Genomic DNA, 18,978 nt, shown 5'->3' with positions numbered 1-18,978 from the left:
AATCGTTCACTGGATACTGTCTTGGGATGACCCAGACAACGGCAGTTTTATAGCTGGAGAACTGGTTGTCGATTCATATACTTTAACCACAGGTAAGGAGTTCGAATAAGAGTTATGTTAGACTCAGTTTGTGGTTTTGCAGAGGGCATTATCAAATGTACATGTACCAGGTATGTGTATTTTCATAGAGGTATTATATTAATGGCGTTAAAAATCCATTGAACATAACAATCTTGAGCTAGGAATAGTACCGCGTGAGGCAGTGCTGGTCCACAGTTAAGAGTATAGTCCAGCATAGTCATGCATTTTTCCAAATCGTCTTTAAAATAATCCCATCCCACACTGGCACTGACCTAAAGTAAGAGGCTTCGACTCTCTCTCTTGGTTGTGACAAGAGGCACCAAGAACCACCTGGGCTTCAGCAATTGTCCATCTGATTTTGCAAGCCTGAGAGGGTAATGGTTTGCTGTGGACTAAATGCCCAACTGTGCCAATGAGCATCACATCTGCCAAAAAAAGAGGTGCACGTGGGATTGAGGAAATGGGGTTAATAATGCTCCATTTAATGGTACTCGGTGTACTGACCTTGCAAGGGTGCAGGCTGATTTAGCACAGTCAAGATTTAAACATGCACGTAGAGCACAGATGCCAGAACTGTAAGTGCTCAATTCACTGAGCTATATAGCCAGCTATGTTTATTTTTGAAAGTCATATATGCATACACTTGGAAGGAACTCTGAATCCTTTAAGATAAGGAAGTCTGAATCCTAAAAGAAGCCCTTTGTAAAAAAACAAACAAGAAACCATGTAGGCTTGTCCTGCTGTTCATATATATATGGATGTGCTTGCTATCCAGTATGAACTCCCTAAGGATCCATTAGCTATCCTACAAGAATTGCTAGGGAAGCAGCCAACTGGTAGGCCAACTGATCAGGTTGCTCTGCAGACTCAAGCAAAGCATATAGGGAAAGGGCTTCCACGTATTGTTTTGTTGGTGGACTTGTTCACTTCTATTAAGTGATGGTTACTCTGTTGATGGGCTTTGGAAGGGTTCTGGTGACAATGTAATTATATAAGGTTTTATATACTTGCTACCACTGTAGATGCTATGATGAAGCATTAGAGCCCCTACAACCAGGCTGTTTTGTAGGATAGATGAGCGATGCCCTTTTGAGTGGTCTTGAGCCAAAGGTGAGGGCTTCGAACGAGGGGGCAGGGTCCCCTGGCACACAACAGAGCCTGAAGGTAAGGGCTTGAATGCTATTAAAGCTTGTGTAAGAGGGAACAAAGCAGCGCTCCATGGGACAGAGCATGTTCATTTCTCTTTGTCCGGGGTGCACACATCGCAAGGGGAAGCTTGGAATGAGGCCTTTGCATGCAGGTGAAGCCTCCATTCCGAGGTTTCTGATTGGCTAGATACCTGGAAACAGTGAGAAGAACAAAGGAGAAGTATGGAATGAAGGCTTCTATTGGAGCGTTTGCGTTCGCACCAAAAGGCTCTATTGTGGGGTAGGTGACTGCCACCCGAGTTAGTTGCCCCATGCTGAAGCTTCTAACCAGAGCAAATTTCACTTGCCACACAAAGGCACCGTATGGTAAGGGCTCTAATACTATTTCAGCTTGTCTATTGCAGTCTTCACAGGTGGTTAGAGCCTCCATTCCAAGCTTGGTGATTGGCTAGAGGGCTGGAAGCTGTGAGAAGAACAATGGATATGCATGAAATACTGGTTTCTACTCTGGTTAGCGCCTAGATTCTACACTTGCTAGTTGTCTAACGAGAAGAAAAAATGGTGTATTTTCTATTAGTACCCTGCTGTGACATTCCACGGGATACACTTAACATGGATTGGCTCGTTTCCAAGCCATACCACAGTGTAATCCCGTGGACGCACTTATGTGCATCGCACACCGGGTACACTCTTTTTTTCTGGCGACCATGGAAAGGGAGAAGGGACCACACATAGTCCCTTCTCCCTTTTACAGAGTGGCCAGTTTCCGCTCATTCATTAGTACGGAGCAAGCTGGCCCAAAATAGCGCCCTGTTGCTCCGTACTAATGAAGCAGTATGTGCGTTCTAGTGTTCTTAGAACTAACGCGTACTGCGACAAAACCTTTTCAAATGGCAAAAGAAATGCTGCTTGAAAAGGTTTTGTCAGCCATTAGTATTCCGGGGCTGCAAACTCCGGAAAACTAGTACCCTGAGCCTGCAGACCCCGGAATACTGATGGCAATAACCGCCTCGGCGGCGGGCCATTACTGCCTTAAGGTTACACTCGGGTCTGTAACTTCAGGCCCCGGGGGCATTACGTTAGGCGGTAATAGCCCACTGGCTCAGCGGTTATTGCCACATAAGATGTATTCTAGACCTGTGTGGGACAAGTTCCTGTTTGGACCCAAGCAGGGTACTTTTCTGAGAAACCATCATAGGTAACAAGCCTAGAAGACCATTGGGAAGAATTGAAAGCTAAATGGAAGGGGCATGCCAAGCTGGCATTTCAGGAATTGGTGGATGAATAATACCAATACCTTGGTTTTAATGCCCCTATTTAAATGGTTATTGTATTCTGGAATGCCAGCACTTGCACAGTTGACGGGTACAATCTTTGGATATTTCTGTGGACCGACTGTCATAGTGGTATTGTCAGGAGTTTGGGCAAATGGGCAAATGATATGTGGGTGGGGCAGTTGAGGGGGGTACACCCTGTTTCCGTCGGTTGAAAACTTTCTTTTATCTTTCCTCCGCAGTTGGGGCTGTCGTAGAGAGAAGCTTCCAGAATTCCAAGCACAGGACGTCGGGAGGCCGGTGTAAGCAGCTCGGGAGCCATTGATGGCTCCGGGACCTATCGTTGGGGCGCCCTGCTAGACAGGGTGAGTATTGCTGTGCCCACAGAACCTGGCAAAGGGATGCAATGAAAAGAAAGAACATTTGTGGCCTCCTGATATCACCTGTCAAGCTACAGAGGCGTAGCCGGGATTGTCTAACAAGTGGGGCCTGAAGCTAATGTAGTTGGGCCACCGCAGTGACATTAACATCTGTAAAGGCCCAGATAGCGCTGCTGAGTGGGCATTTGCAGATTTTGGATGGGCCTTGCCCGCTCTGGCTCTTCCCTGTCTACGCCTCTGTCAAGCTATGGGTTTGCAGTTCAGTGCACGGTCCAAATCCTTTACATCTGACCACTGTATGTGTCGGAGGTCATCAACCAAAGAGTGAGCCTCTCCTTGGCTATCGTTTCCCCCTCTTTGTCTCTTCTTCTTCTTCTAAACCAGACATCACTGTTTGGGCTGCAAAAAGGGCCACGGCATGTAGCACCCAGTACCTGCTATGGCCCGATACCAGGTTTCCAGACCCATTGAACCTCAGCAGACAATGCGTTTATTAGCATTATTCGGGTATTTGGTGAGTGCTTGCCTAGCTTCGGAAAGCAATGGAGCACTTCACCGAGTAGGAGGAAAAACTACAGGAAGGGGAGAGCTAGTAACGAGGGGTATAGCATAGGAGCAGGTACTGAGCAATGACGGTGGGGCAGGCGACCATCCAGAGACGCAGGCAAGGGTGGGCTTGTGCCAGACTAAAGTTGGTGCGGCCAATGGGTTACCATAGAAGCCGCTGCGGTAGGCGAGAGGAGCGGGGAACAGAGCGGTGGGCGCTTGCAGCGGCCGCAGGGGGCGGGTAATGGGGAGTGGCCGTTTTGAACTCCCACACAAATCCACACCTGACCCTGGCTCCTTTCCTCCATGTGTCCCAGGACTCTACTGATCTTAACATCTCCTACATCAGGGGTTTGCAACCTTTGGCTCTCCAAATGTTTTGGAATCCATCTCCCATCAGTCCTAGCCAGCATAGTCAATGGTGAAGGATCATTGGAGTTGTAGTACAAAACATCTAGAGAAGCAAATGGTGCAGACCCCTACCACACATTTCCAATTCGGTTCTTGGTCTTCACTTCCCCACAACAATCTCTGCATGCCCTTCTCTCGAGATGAAAGTCTACGCCCAGATTAATCACATGGCAATGCCCCATGCCCTGATCTGGTACAACATCTTGTCCGCGTTAACTGGCCGAGCACTGGCACTCCAGGCCTATTCTAGGTATGTTTCGATGGTAGGTTTGACCCATTCTTTTTCTGGCAGCATTGTAGACCTGCTATGTTACATACTCTTCGAGATTATTGCTGGAGGGGTTATTGTGGGGAGAGTATTCCTTGATCCCAACACTTTACTCAGAGCCTGCAAGAGTATTTTGGTCTTTTTCCTTTCAAGTTTAGGACTACAAATCCCAGAATTCTGAGAAACAGAACGGGAAAGGACGGCTTTCTCGCAGATGGCACTGGGAAACTCGAGAGTTCTGTTTACAGTACACCACTTCCTGAATGTGGGCAAAGGCATATGTGCTCCCATTGGGCGCCAATAGACGCCATTCCTTGCTGATTTTAAAGCACTGTCCAGAGATGTACGACTGATTACAGGAGAAAAGACCTCTGTGCTAACATCGCATTTCTTCATTACTTTTTGCAAGTGTTTTCACCCATCCTAGTTCCAGGAAAGGGGCGCACTCTGCAGGCAACATTCATTGGGGAGGGTCACGGCGACATATCCTTGACTTTCCTATTGACCCGTTAGCCCTCAGTACACGACCTCCCTCCCCCCCACGCTGCTCCTTCCAGGCTGTGCAACTCTGACCTGGCGTGCAGCCTGCCTGACACAGGAACGCCTGGCGGGAGGTGCTGACCCCCCCGCTCCCCGCGTCTACCGCTGCGCTGCTGTGTGTGTGTGTGTGTGCGGGGGCGGGTCTGATTTATGCCAGTTGGTGGGAGGGAGCCGTAACTGTGGGCGAGGACTCGAAGAAGCAGCCGTGGGGCAGTAGGCGAGAGACATTATGATTATGTGTTGGGCCATCGGGAAGCGCTTGGAGGAGGCCGCGCGCCGCTCGGCCGTGTGATTCAATAATGTAGTCATTCTTTCCCTGGTTAAAAGGGCAGGATGGTGATTTGCACGGATACCAGTAGCCCTTTGTGTCCCTTTGTTGTGATTTTTGTTTATCGCACTCAGAAAGTGTAAAAGAACACCTGTACTATACCAAATCGTTCAATGTGTTTCCTATTAAAAAGCAAGCAGCAGGCTTATAGGACAATCATTGAATTACAAATCTATCCAATACGACACAAAACATGTTTATTTTTAGTTCGGCCTGTTAGGTGGCGCTGAAGCACCATTTGTAAGCCGAAACTATTGCATTACTGTACTGCCAGGAGGGAGATGGGATGCGAGTGGGACACACAGCTTATGGGTGTTGTTTTGGTTATTTGCCCAGTGATTGACTGCCCATGGCATGCTAATCCCAATGGCCCTTCCCATTCACTATCTGCCCATCCCTTCCCAAAATACATCCACCTGCCATCTCGTTGAGAAGCAGTAACATGAACTGTGTGCCGGGTAAGGTCTTACAGCAATATTTCTAAGCAATCTTCTGAAATGTAATGGCTTAATTACAGTTGCAAATGTGCTACTGGTGTAAGTAAAAATGTTTTAACCAACCGTGTTTTCAGCCACTTGATTTATTAGCAGTATGGGTCTCCTCAATTGTGTTCCTGGCACTGAACTCCTTTTGAAAACAAGCATTAGCAAGCCAACGGTTTTGAGTCGTGTATAGTTATTAGGTAGGAAATGCCCCTGGGGCATCATTTACCCTTGTGAGGGTTCTATAGCTATTAGTACCGCGGCAAATTTTTCTGGGGTACTAATAGTTTGTTTCTCCACCTGAGAAATGGCATGTAAACCGTTTCTCGAGAAAAACTACAAAACAAAGGCCACTATGAATCAGGGAGAAGGGAACTGCATGGAGTCCCTTCTCCTTTTCCATGGTGGCCATTGTCGGATCAGTGCTGTGCCGGGAACATTAGTGTTTCCGGCGCAGGGAAGGACAGAGAGGGGGTCACGAGATGTGGAAAAGGGCAGCGGGGCTGGGGGAAGAGGACACAGGGAGAGGTTGTACTTATCGCCAATCCGGAAAGGGAATATGGCAGCCTCCAACTCTGAGGGGGTTCAGAGCGGAGTCTTTCCCGTTGTGGTAAAGACCCTGTTCTGAGCCTCCTCATTGGCTGGCAGGCCGCCACTCCCCTCTTACAGGGTACTCATTCCCTGTAGGAACTCCGATAAGAAGGCTGCAAGACAGTCCTATGAGTATCCTAGCACAGGCCTTTCCTACTTCTCATCTCAGAATGCCCTTGACCTCTGTTAAAAAAAAAGTATGGAAACACACTAGCACTCATATAAGAGTCTCTAGGGAAAACACAGATATGATGTTCCCATGGAGGCGTTTTTCTCTCTTTTTTGCGGCATGGTTCACAACAGGCACCCTACATCTAAACAATCCTTCCTAGATGTGACCTTCACTGCCTGTTGCAGCAGCCACCTTTAGCGCTACCTGACATCTCCCAGCATTGGCAAATGACGGAAACATTCGTAGTCTCCAAATTCACAGTCTTTATTCAATTTGTTTTCTCAGCATTATGGTTCGGTCATGCGAGTCATTGGGGATACCGACCTTTCAACATGAAGTCTGAGTTTAACAATCTGAAAATATTTGGATTTGACAATGAATGGGCTTGCATGCAGCATGTTCACAGGACATCCACAGGCTCAAGCCCTGCCTCTCACTGGCCCAGTCTTGGATGTCCAATGAATACTTGAAGCGGAGCCCCTCCAAGACCAAATTCCTACTCCTCACCAACACCAACGAGCACCCAGACATACAGACCTGGATATCAACCATGAACTCTGAGGGCTTCACACCCGAGCTCACCTCCTGCGCCAAGTCCCTCGGGTTCCAAATCGACAAACAGGTCTCAAGGAGAACAAGTATGGGAGGGGGAGGAGACAAGTGTTGCTATCATACTAGGTCAAGGGACAATTCTGATGGAATAAGTGCATAGAAAAGAAAGGGAGAAGAGGAGAGAACAGAGAATAAACAGTGAAAAAGAGCAGAGATGCAGAGCAGCAGAGGGGAGAGTGAATACAGTTGCAGAGGTCAATCAAACACATAAGGGAACAGGGAATGTAGGCAAGGAATCAAGAGGGGCACAGCATGATTTAGGGCCACGTTGAGTGCGAGATCCCAGGGAGGTCCAGCATGAGAGTTGAGAAGGTGAAATAACCAAGTGAATGTGTCCATAAGGTCAAATCCAAGCGTTGCCAACAGGTCGGTGATGGTGAGACAATATTGAATCAAGACAACTCCTGTAGTTAAAGATGTGAGGGGGGCAGAAAGGATAAGGGAGCAGGGAAGAGGGAAGAAGAGAGGTGGCAAGTAGGTGGGGCATGATGAGAGGTAAGAAAGTGGTGGCGGGGTGGGAGGGGGGCACAAGGATTTCACAGGGGGCAGGGGAGGCAATGGGCCACGGAGCACCTGTCCTCATCCCAGCACTGGAGAAGTAGATGTTGCTGTTGCCTGATGATGGTGGGGATGGCCCTTGGTGACAGAGGGAGTAAACACATGGTAGTGCATACTTACCTGCTGTCTGAGCAGGGGATCGGGCCCTGGGTCCTCCTGGCCCGAACAGGACCAAACAGGAAATGCCCTTTTCTTCGTCAGCCCATCGCTTCGGACGCCCGGGCGAGAGACGCCCTTGATCTAAGAGTTAAGGGCAGAAATGAAGAGGCAGGGCTAAGAAGGTGGGCGGGGCTTAGGGCAGGTGACCTAGATCCACTTACACCTGCTCCCCATCTGCAAAGGAAAAGAGGTTGGAGGGCTCCTTAAGTAGGGAAAGAGCAGTAAGCAGGAAGGCACCAGGTGGGCGGGGATTTGGCATCCTTAAGTGGAGAAAAAGAGCGGCAGCCAGGAAGGCACCAGGTGGGTGGGGCTTAGGCCAGGTGACCTAGATCCACTTGCCACGGGAAGATGGGGATCACAGGATGATTATTACATGACCTTTGACCACCTGTCCCGCAATGACAGGTCTATAAGCTTTTTTAAAACAATCGTGATTTAAAATTGGAGGCTAGAGAAAGCTAACCTGCAGGGATTGAGAAGTAGCACAACCACCTGTCTACTGAAGCCGGCAAAAAGACTAAGGTACGAATACTTTTAGACATGGACAGATTGGTTAGATTGCGTTGTGCAGAGCAGCCGACGGGGGTTGCAAATGCAGCACAGGGGTAGTAGTGGTACTTTGAAATACCATTGATGATAACCCTGGAGACACCTGCAAGTGTGGGTTTCACTGTAACAAGAGAGCTTCAATATAATGACCTTGTTGATTTTTCTGATGATTGGTGAAATGTGAGACTAGCCTAAACATACATTTGCCTAAAAAATCTGAGGTCAAGAATTGACCTCAGATGGTGGCATGTGGCACCATACAAGCAAACCCAACTAAATAAACTTGTCTGCCCAGCAGGTGACCTCTGAGAGTAAGTGCCGTCTCTTAGTAATAACACAGCCTGCAATGTGCTTGTCTGACATGCTTGTCCTTTTTCCAATAATAATGTTTGGTTTGTACTTTAATTTGTGGCAAAACAGACAGTGCGGAGTGCCTTTTGAGCAATTAAAAAGACATAATGCCCAGGGTTTGGCAGATTTCCCAGTTTGCAATGATTGTTTGCCTAAATCAACTGTACTTGTGGCTTTGCTCTCACTGACCGGGCCGCGCGCCGATTAGAAATTGGCAGTGCCACCGTGGGATCCTCAATTAACAGGAGGAAGTAGCTGAGTGCTGCGTGACCCCAACAAACATCTGAACATATATAGGGCTCAATGAGACGAAGACAGTTGGCCAAGATTGTGCAGCGCGTCACTTGGGGACCGGCGGACACACGCAACAGCCAACGGTCCCAGTTGCCAGACTAGGCCTCCACTTCCCAGCTCCTCGAGATGGATAGTGGGCGGGACTTCCGCTTCATGTGTCCCGGGTCAAGGCAAAACTGCTAAGGTGGTGTCTCTGCCAAGTGTGTTGGGTCGTTGTCTCCTGTGCCTGGCCTTGGCAGCTTCATTTCATGGACTTGGAGAGGCCTTACTTATCCGCAGTAAATCAGCTCCATAACATCCCAGAAGCCCTTTCATCTTCTGTCCAATCGAACAGAGGCTCATTATACCCCATGCTATAACACTCCCCAGGACCTGGCCTTTCATATCTACCCTTTGACCCCGTCCATTCTGGCACAGACAATGGGACTCGAAAGTGGCACCGCCCCCTATAAAAAAGGCCAGTCAGGCCTGGTAGCCCCGGTGGTCTTGGACTCATTCCTGCGCCTTAGTGTCATTGCTCTGTTTACGAGCAGCCAACGAGGGCAGCCTGGGGCACATGCAAAGAAAGCAGTCAGGTCATTGCCGCTCAATTGGATCCAGAAAGGGACAAAGAAAAGAGGAAAAGGAAACCGACACAAAGAGAAATGTAAGGGATGAAATCAAGGATGGGGGCGGGTGGGCCAGGGAAATTGGCCAATGGAGAGAGACTTAGATATTATTTTTGCTTCAGCGACTGCATAAAGAGAGAGCGTAGGTCATGGCAGGGCTTAGGCAACTTGAGACACATATTGGATGGTTTTATATAAAACTCTGTAACATAAAACAACAAAATGCCATGTTGGAATTGGAATGCCCTGACACACCATATGGAAGGACGAAAGGCCAAGGCCACTTCCACGATAGGCTTCAAACCTGTGACCTGCAGGTGACGCACAGATCTCTGCAGCAGGTGCTCAAAATACTGAGCTATCTTGTTTGGGAGAAGGTGCCACTCAAGAGGTACTCACACAGCCCATGGCCTTCGAGTTATTTCTTACAGGATCAGACCAATAGGCCCGAGTGACTAATTTTCCATAAGCAGCAAGTATAACAGTTAACAATGATGGGGGGTCTGCTCCTAGTCTACAGGAAAAAACACAGCAGTCCAGTGAAAGAGATGTGTTATTGGGAAAAGTGGCGCACACCCTGGTTCGTTCTCATATGCATCAGCAGGGATCTGCCACCTGTGGCCCTGAAGATGCTTTGGACTGCAGCTTCCATAGTGGAAGGCCCCCAACCCTCCCCTAACATTCATATTTCACTTCCTTTATAAGGTTCACTCTTAGTTTCAAAGATTATCTGTAGCGCTAGAATGGACTTCTTCTAGAATCTGAATTGTATCATCTTGAATTTTTAAACCGTGGTGTGTTTCAGGATTTTCCCTGAAGCTCTAGTTCCTGTTACAGGATGGATATGTGATGTGTGTAGGGTGACAGCTAAGGCATTGTGAGAGAGAGCCACACCTCTGCTACTCCCTGCTTCTGTGTGGTGGTTGCAGCCTCGCAGGCTCCAGCAAGGGGCTGGTTAGCAAAGGCTCAGTTCTGTAGTGTGGTCAGGAAGAATTCAGCCACTGGTCACACGGAGAACACATGGGGCTCACAGGACCACGTAGGGGCTATCTCCCAAAGCTCTGCTACTCCAGGGCAGCCCCTTTCCATCCTCACTGTCCTGGGAAGTTGTTCTTTCTCAATTCTCAGGAATCCTCACGAGGGCCTGAGTAGTGTTTTGCAGTGCAGGAGGCATGCTACTCAATCAATGATGGCATACGAAGTGTCGGTACTACAGGACACTTGCTGCTGGCACCCAGTCTGTATCCGGGTGTCAGAGTGCTCCAGCTCCAGGTGCACTCTACATCCATGCGTAACTGCCTCACTGTGGACACAGCATCAGTGCCCCTCCCTCAACTTCTGGGCCTCATTATGTCCTTAGGCTTCTCCTGCCCCCGCTTAGGCAGGAGAAGCCTAAGCGGGGGCTATGGCCAAATGTTAATTTTCTACCATTTCCACAGGTTCAAAATAAGCGTGTAAAAGCTGTGGCCTAGTGTCTAAGTTCTCAGCTGCCACACCAGGAGACCTGAGCTCTGCTCTTTTTTTATTTTTTATTTTATTGTTTAAAGCGCAGACCTAATTCGAGAGCAGCGGGGCGCGGTACAGAGTGTGGGTAGGCAGCATTTGGGCTGGCATCTTTTAACAGTAGTGGAGTACTGTGAGGTCTGTGCATTGGTATGTGCTTCCATTGGAATTAGTCCTTGGTCATGTGTTGTTGAAAGAGCCATGTTGTGAGAGATTTGCGAAATTGGACAAATTGGAGAAGATCAAGTTGCACAGGGTGGGTGAATGACAAGAGAAGGATTGTTTGCAGGTCCTCTCTTTGCGGACAAGTTGTGATTTAGGCCGGTTTGCTGTGTGAAGAACGTGTGCCAACAGATATGTGGAGCTTAGCAGCCAGGCACGCTGGTATTCTGCTCGTGACTTCTTTGTAGATGATACATGCAGTCTGGAACAGTATCCTGGCTTGGAGTGGAAGCCAATGTAGTTTTTGTAGGATGGTGGTAATTCGGTCAAGTTTCTATGCTCCCGTAATAAGACTTTCTGCAGCGTGGTGGGAGCCAAGTGAGCATTTCCCTCCGAGATCACAAGGGCCAGCACTACGGTCCAGAGGTTCAGTGGCGGGATGAAGGGCTTGATTTTTTGAAGGGTAGATATTCTGAGTCTGGCTATTTGGTTCTTCTTGGCTATGTGTTTCTGGAAGGGCCAGGCTGCTGTCAATGGTGAAGCCTTAGGATTTTGCTGAGTCTGAGAGTTGCAGATCAAATCTGTCAAAGAGCATATCATTGAGACATTGTTGGACAAGTTGTTTTTTAGTGGGCAGACCGTTGATGACGATTTCAGTCTTTCATGGGTTTAGTTTGAGGTATGCAGTCGACATCCACGACTGGAGGATAGCATGGTAACCACAGAGACAAATGATGTCCTGCACGCTATTTACTCTCATGTACAACTGATTATCGTCTGCATATTGGTGGATGGCTATATTGGGATATTTGAGGAGAGGTCCCAGAGGCTCCATGTAAAGGTTAAAAATGATTGGTGAGAGGATGGATCCTTGGGGGCCTCCGCAGGAGACCTGGAGTCGGTTAGAACGCAACATGTGCATCTGGACAGCCTGGTGTCTGCCTGAGAGGGAGGAGGTAAACCAATTAGGAGGTGGAGTTGTTAGATTCTGGCGAGTAGTTATTTAGCAACTACTTTTTCCAAGATTTTGCCAATAACTGGGAGGTTCATAATGGGCCTGTAGATGGCTAGATCGTCTGGATCTAGGGTTGGTTTTTTCAAAAGAGGTTGTAGGAGACCAGTCTTGAGGGTGTCTGGGAATGATCCTTCTGCGAGGGAGGCATTGATGAGGCTGGGGAGCGCGTTGAGCGCCGGGCCCGTCAATTGTTTAATGATGGAGGCCTGAATTATATTGTCAGAATAAAAAGTAGGTTTGAGGGGGCAATCATTTCTAGAAGACCCGGGGGAAAGAGGAGAGAATTTCATCTAGAGGGGCAGTGTGCATGCCGGGGTGCAGGGGATGCTAATGCTGTGAGAGGTTGGTTTGATGGTCTCTCGGATTTTGTCTATTTCTTCAATAAAAAATGTGTTGTTTCTGTCGCATTTTTTCCGAGTTGCTGGTACCACTGGTTTGGATGAGGGTTTGGTACAATGCTTTACTACTTCAAAGAGGTCTTTGCTCCTGTTAGTGGCTGCTGCTCTGATTGAGTGTTTGTTATAGGCTAGCTCGGGGGTGTGCCATGGGGCAGATGGTGTTGTCTTAGCCTGGCTGGATTTTAGGGGGGCATGACTGTCCACTAGTTTCACTGCAGAGTTGCTGAATAATTCCAGGAGGCCCAAGGCATTTCCTGTGGTGGGGAAGTCTGCAAAGTTCGCTTCTAGCTCACTGCCCGGGAAGGTCTTGAATGAGCGGCGTTGAGTGAGCGGGCGTTTAGCCTGACCTTTGTGAGCCGTAGTTAGGTGGGTGACTGATAAAGGGATAGCGGCGTGGTCAGACCAGTCACGTGGAATAGGTTCTCTACAGGTGATGCAGAAGGATGAAATGAAGACTAAGTCTAGGGTGTTGCCTTTGTGGTGCCTGAGGGTGAGCACAATTTGCTTAAGGTCCATGGAAGCGGTCAGTGTGAAAAGCGTGCTTCGAGTGTGGTTGTCAGCCTGTGACTTGGGGATGTTAAAATCACAGAGAAAGACATTTTTTGAATGTGCTAATTTGGAAAAGGGGAGTAAGTAGGAGATGTCTGGCATGAAAGAGTCACTCCTGTGAGGTGCTCTGCAGATGAGGTGGAAGGTGATGGATTCCTTGTGCGATAGAGGTAACTGGCGGGCGAGTGATTCAAATGAGCTTGTTCTGGGAGAGAGAATGATGGAGCATGGCCTCCTGACCTTCCTGGCTGGTGCGGCATGTTGATGCAGTAGCCTTGTGGTAGGAGGATGTCGAAAACATGTGGGGAGGATGGGGCAAACCATGTTTCAGTGATGAACTGGGCATCAAGGTTGCTGTACGAGAGGAGGTCAGCGATCTCTGCCGCACAAGCGTCTATTGATCAACATGAGAGAGCGTGTGCATGTGGTCCTTGGGTGCTGGATGCGGGCAAGGGCATAATTGATTTCACTAGGGTAGCTTGCCGGGGCTGCCCAGGGCACTTGGCCATTGGAACCCTATTGAGAGTGGGAATGGGCTGTGGATAGAGGAGACGCATGGTGATGTCTTTTGGTGAGTAGCAGTAGTAGCGATTCGTTTTTAGGTGACATGCAGGATTGCAGGTCCGGCCCGTGCCCCTATGAGGCCCAAACAGGTGAGGTCCTTGTCTTGGCACGTCCTTTGCTGAGGATGCCGGCGATGAGGATGCCTAAGTGGGACTGATTAAATAGGTGGTGAGTGGAGCAACGGAGTGGCATGGCCTGGTCATATGACCAGCAGCCTATTCTTGCTTCACCACTTGACAACATTTGCTTTCCTATCAAATCTCTGCATTTAACTGCACTTCACTACTTGTGTTCCCAAACCTGGGAATGCTTAGGTACAGGCTATCTCTTAGTATTAAGCGTTATGTAAAAGCTGGGCATTCACTTTGCTTGTAAACATGACACCCTGCGGCATGAGTGACAGCTAAGGCCTGTGTGCCTGCAGGCATATGTACAGATGGACACAAAACAAAGAATAACACCTATGGAAGACAGAAATAGCATAAGAGGCAGAACACATGAAGGTAGAAAAATAAAAGCAAAAAATTGAGAGAAAGTGGAAGAGTGAGCAAGAAAGAAGGAAAAGCAGATATGGTTTATCAGAATGCCTGATTTATTGACGTTTAATAGAAAATAAGATGATGAACCAAAACCAAGCAGGTAAAGGGGGCACCCAGCCCCCAGGGTCTGTGATAGAAATATTCTGTTCCACGTACGTGGGCTTTACGTTTAAGGACGAGCATCACTCATGTCACAAAAGGCTACTCTTACCCATGGATTTCTATTTAGTTGTAGGCCAAGGATTTTAGTACACAGCAGAGGATGGAGTCCATGGAGACCGTGTCTTACATTGACCAGCATGTGTTATGTTGGTGCTGGACTAGGGATTCTTTAATGGTAGTTTTACCCCATTTTAGCGACGGCCCTCTTCGGACGCCGTTGCTTGAAATTGGGGTCAACCGCAAACTGGATGTTCAAACAGATTTCATATGAAAGAAGCAATAATGCAGCAAACATGCTTGCAGCAGACCTCAAGTACGTGTGCAAAAAGAGCCCCCCAAGTCATGCAGCACTTTCTCCCGGGTCTACTGGATGCATGAATTACTGCATGCTGCCTATTTGTATTTATTGATTTTTATTGATTTATAAAGCGCCTTGCACCAAAGCGCTGTACAGAGGAACAACTTAATACATAAAACAAACAATATTTCAATGCAGATATTCGGACTCTCTACATGCCTTTGCGCCACACTGCATGGCGATGTCCATGCAAAGAAGGGTTTCAAAATGATGTTAAAAGGTAAATCAATACAAAACGTAGGCTGGTCCCCATCCCAGTGCTTGATTTAAATTGCTCAATGTCAAGGAAACAAGAGCTGTAGCACTAGTTCTGTTTTCGATTTCTATTCACTTTGCATTTGTAGGGCCCGGCTGTTACTACCAGGGTACCCTGGCTTTGAAGCCAGGCAACCCAGTTCATTGGATGAGCAGTGGCCAGGCCCGGCTGAAGATGTGTTTGGGCTCATTTCAACATGATGGTTGGGGGGCCCCCTTTGCTTAGAGCGGAAAATAGTCTGAGGCACCCGTGGCTTGCATACATTATAACAGAGACAAAGCAATACGCCCAGAGACAAAGAAATACAGCTGCCGATTATCACGAGACGGCCAACCAGCAGGGAGCTGAAACACTAAATGCCCACTAATTATCACCTTGTTGTCTTTCCAAGCATGTTTCTCCACAACAGCCCCTGAAAAAGAAGGATGTGTAGCTTTTCAGTGACCATTTAGTGATTCAGCTCCCTGCTGGCTGGCCGTCTAGTGATAATGGGTACATAATAGCCCCCCTGGTGTATTTATTTGTTTTAAATGTGACTTCTAAGTGATGGTCTGAAGTGTTTGAGTAAATGAAGCTTGTAAGTCGAGCACTGCAAAGCTGACATTGAAAGCCCTAGAATGAAAGTTATATAGAAATTAATCTATTGGTGTTATAAGACTAACTGGCAACACGGGGGCAGTTGCTGCCACCCAACCCCCGGGGCCCCTTTCAATTGAAAAGGGCAAAAGACCCCGACGCCGTCCCTGGCAGTAGTCATCCTAGGCTGCATAGAAAAGCCAGGTCACGGTTCCTCATGAAAGTCCAGATCTGATGTCAGGTGAACATTTCTTGGCGCTGTACTAAGACTGAAGCGATGGGGGACCATTGTACTACTGTACAGTGGCCAAGCAACAGCCACTGCCTCAATGAGGCAGAATGATTGAAATCAATAGCCTGTGCGCACCAGATGTGTGTGCTTCTGCCGTCGGCGGAATCACACCAGCTGCACGGAACTCTGTTCCTTTGTTCTCCTATGTCGGAGGTGCAAACCGGCAGGCTAGTGTGCTGCTGGCACGGGTGGACTGGCAACCAAAAGAGGCCTTGGAAATCATTTTCAAAGCTGCCCTGAGTTACACATTACACATCCTATGAGAAAATGTGAAAATGACCCACACAAAAGAGGTCTAGGGTGCAGAGGCCTGCTGGTAATTCTCCAGAGCTTCCTATAGGCCAGTCCACCCCTGGCCGCTGGCGTTTGTTGGGGTTGTATTCTTTGTGGGGCCTGTGGGTTCCTCCCATGCATGCCAGTTTCACCACTCCCCGTCAAGTAAAGCCCACGTAGCTCTGCTTGTGGCTTCGGCGGGAAGTTTCCGGTTAAGCCACGCCGGGAAGCTCACTTTCACATCGCCCCATCCTCTCTCCTGCCACCAGCGTTTTTCTTATGGGGATCTTTTTACATGCGTGCTCGTTTATGCCAGTTTCTTACGTGGATGGAGTTGTTGCCCTGACATAGTCACCAGCGCTGGTCACTGGGCCGAATTTTCCCCGGTCCAGCAAAAAATGTCTCCCTGGATCTCAGACCCAGGAAATCTATGTGTGACTTTTCATATAATTGATCTGTTTTTGCAGAGACTCGTATTCTATTCCTTACGACCAAAGTCGAGACTTAGCCACTAGACTACCGGAACCCTTGTGAATATCCCTCTTAATATTGTAGTCTGTAGAAAATATTTAAGTACAGCTTTCAACGTTTAAAATATATGCTCCTAATGTATTAATTAATGTCCTACAATTGAAAGGTTTATTAATGGGGGGGTGGTCATTTCCCTCTCACTCCCCCACTGAAGCCGCCCCCACACTCCACGGTGCTGGTGGGATCCCGTAGTTAATAATTTCCATTTCCTGCCCTGATATTCACCCAGATATGGTTCAGAACGCAGCGGCCAGACTTGTCCTCAAACTCTCAGGAAGGGACCACATCACTCCAGCGCTAAATATGCTACATTGCCCTCCCCCCTCTGAAGCCGCACCCACACGCCACGGTGCTGGTGGGATCCCATAGTTAATCATTTCCATTTCCAGCCCTGATGTTCACCCAGATATGGTTCAGAACGCAGCGGCCAAACTTGTCCTCAAACTCTCAGGAAGGGACCACATCACTCCAGCGCTAAAGATGCTACATTGTCAAAAAACAAATCGAATTCAAAACAATGTTCATATCACACAGGGCAATCCACGGCCAAGGAGCAGAATTCTTACAAAAGAAAATCACTTTTTACCAGCCGACCAGAACACTCCGATCCAGCAACGACATCTACCTGGAACCTAAGCCATACACAAGGAAAAAACTTGGTGGATCAGCAATCTCCTACCTACCCGCAAAAATGTGGAACTCTCTTCCGAGAGAAATACGTAACATGAAGGACCATCTAAAATTCAGAAAGCTTTTAAAAACCTGGTTCTTCAAATCAGAACCGGACGAAAACAAATGAGCAACACCCACACCCCACAGAATGAACACACAAATTGTAAGACGGGGGACGAGACCAGACCATGACAGAGTGCATGGAAGTAGAGAGACCTCCTAATGGGAAGGAGACCCAGGTGCGCCTGTTCCCATAGAGGGCCCTACCAGAAACTACGGAGAGAGATAGGAACTTCCTAAATTGAAGCACAGACAGCAGCTTTAGAATTGAAAGGAGAAGAGTGGCGACCGAACAGATGAACCATGGGACCGAGGGGGCAATAGGGCACTGGGAAGAGGCGCCCCCAATGGCCTCAAGGAGGCGATTGCTGCACGCCAGGATATGCCAGGGGACAAAAGGGTGTAGACATCCATTAGTCTGAACACAGGAGCTGGAGACGGTATAACCACTAAATTGCCATGCTGCCAACCCACAACTTTGCACATAATACAGGAGGGAGACCCTCCTAGCACACCACAATGCACAACACTGGCAGGGACATGTGCCATAGGTGGCCAAAACTGAGGGGATACAATAAAGCACCACCACTAACCAACCCCAATAAAAAACTCACCCCTCTACACAAGAAACTGCACGCACTTCACTACACCGCAACAACGAAACAAACCCCACATAGCCTCGCACAACAGCACATGACAACTACTGAACGACAAATCACACCTACACGTTGCGAATAGTGTAAAGCAAACTGAAGCTGCTAACAGCACACCACAGGTCTCTTGCAATTTTTTTTCCGCTCAGCCCTACTAACTTAACTTAACCTCTTGCTTTTCCGATCCGCCAGAGCACCAAGGGATCACTTAGATGGTGATAGTGCACGGCATAAATATCCTTTAACATAACAGTAAAGTCAGAGGCAATATAGGCTTATATAAAAGAGTACAGGTCTAATCTCTTACTAACTGATCATTTTTAAGATTTACTTTTGCCCTTGATTTGCATTTAATCTTTTTTATTGGATAATCAATTTGCAAAGTGTGTGTTGCGCACCCTGCAAACCTCCCCTCCAGGTGCAGTGAGATTCGGAGCATTCCCGTGGATTGCACAATCAACTTTCGCAAAGTGGAAGATTTTCCGTTCCAAGCTAGAAGGCCTTTGCCTGTGGGGACAGAACGTTCCTGCTCTCTGAACCCACACAGCCTACAAAAGACCTGCTTCCGGCCCCAAGAGCACATAAAGTCACCATAGTACGGGGTTCAAAGATCCGAAATAAACAGCAGCAATAAAGGGAGATTCTGTGGGGATGCGCTGGACTCGCCCTCCTCCGCAACACACTCCACCCTTCTCCCAGAAAGGCTCGAGGCCCTGTTGAAGAATTCCATCCACATCGTAGCCAAACCGTGTCCAGATTCTAAGCAGCTGAACAAGAGATCAGCTTTTGCACTCCCCCTTCACTCCCCATCCCCAGATCACATCTGGAAAAGGTTCACTCGGTACTGCAGCGTACACTTATCCCCTATACCCGCCCCTATGCCCCCCCCCCCCAACCTTACGTGGATGCGGTTGTTCGTTTCTAGATATTTCTTTGCTTGCTCTGCCTTCTGCCATGGCAATGGGCGTGGCCGCTGCTTTATATTCCGGATGCCTCGGAAATCCACCAATCCTTCTGAAAACTCTCTTTGGAACATTTTGAAAAATGTCTAGGCTTTAAAGGG

General features: G+C 48.2%; 1 protein-coding gene across 5 annotated transcripts in view; it reads left to right on the top strand.

Moving 5' to 3' along the window:
- RXRA (retinoid X receptor alpha) overlaps positions 1 to 18,978 on the top strand; it is a 594,089-nt gene that overhangs the window by 202,001 nt on the left and 373,110 nt on the right. For all 5 annotated transcript variants that reach the window (XM_069609608.1, XM_069609611.1, XM_069609607.1 and 2 more), the window contains exon 2: positions 2,746 to 2,868. The gene's annotated coding sequence lies outside the window, so the exon portion shown is untranslated. The remainder of the gene's footprint in view (positions 1 to 2,745; positions 2,869 to 18,978) is intronic.

Source organism: Ambystoma mexicanum, chromosome 8, assembly GCF_040938575.1.
Source record: "Ambystoma mexicanum isolate Mex_15411 chromosome 8, UKY_AmexF1_1, whole genome shotgun sequence".
NCBI classification, from domain to species: Eukaryota; Metazoa; Chordata; class Amphibia; order Caudata; family Ambystomatidae; genus Ambystoma; species Ambystoma mexicanum.
Note: the sequence above shows the minus strand (reverse complement) of the source record. Positions and strands in the feature narration are given on the sequence as shown.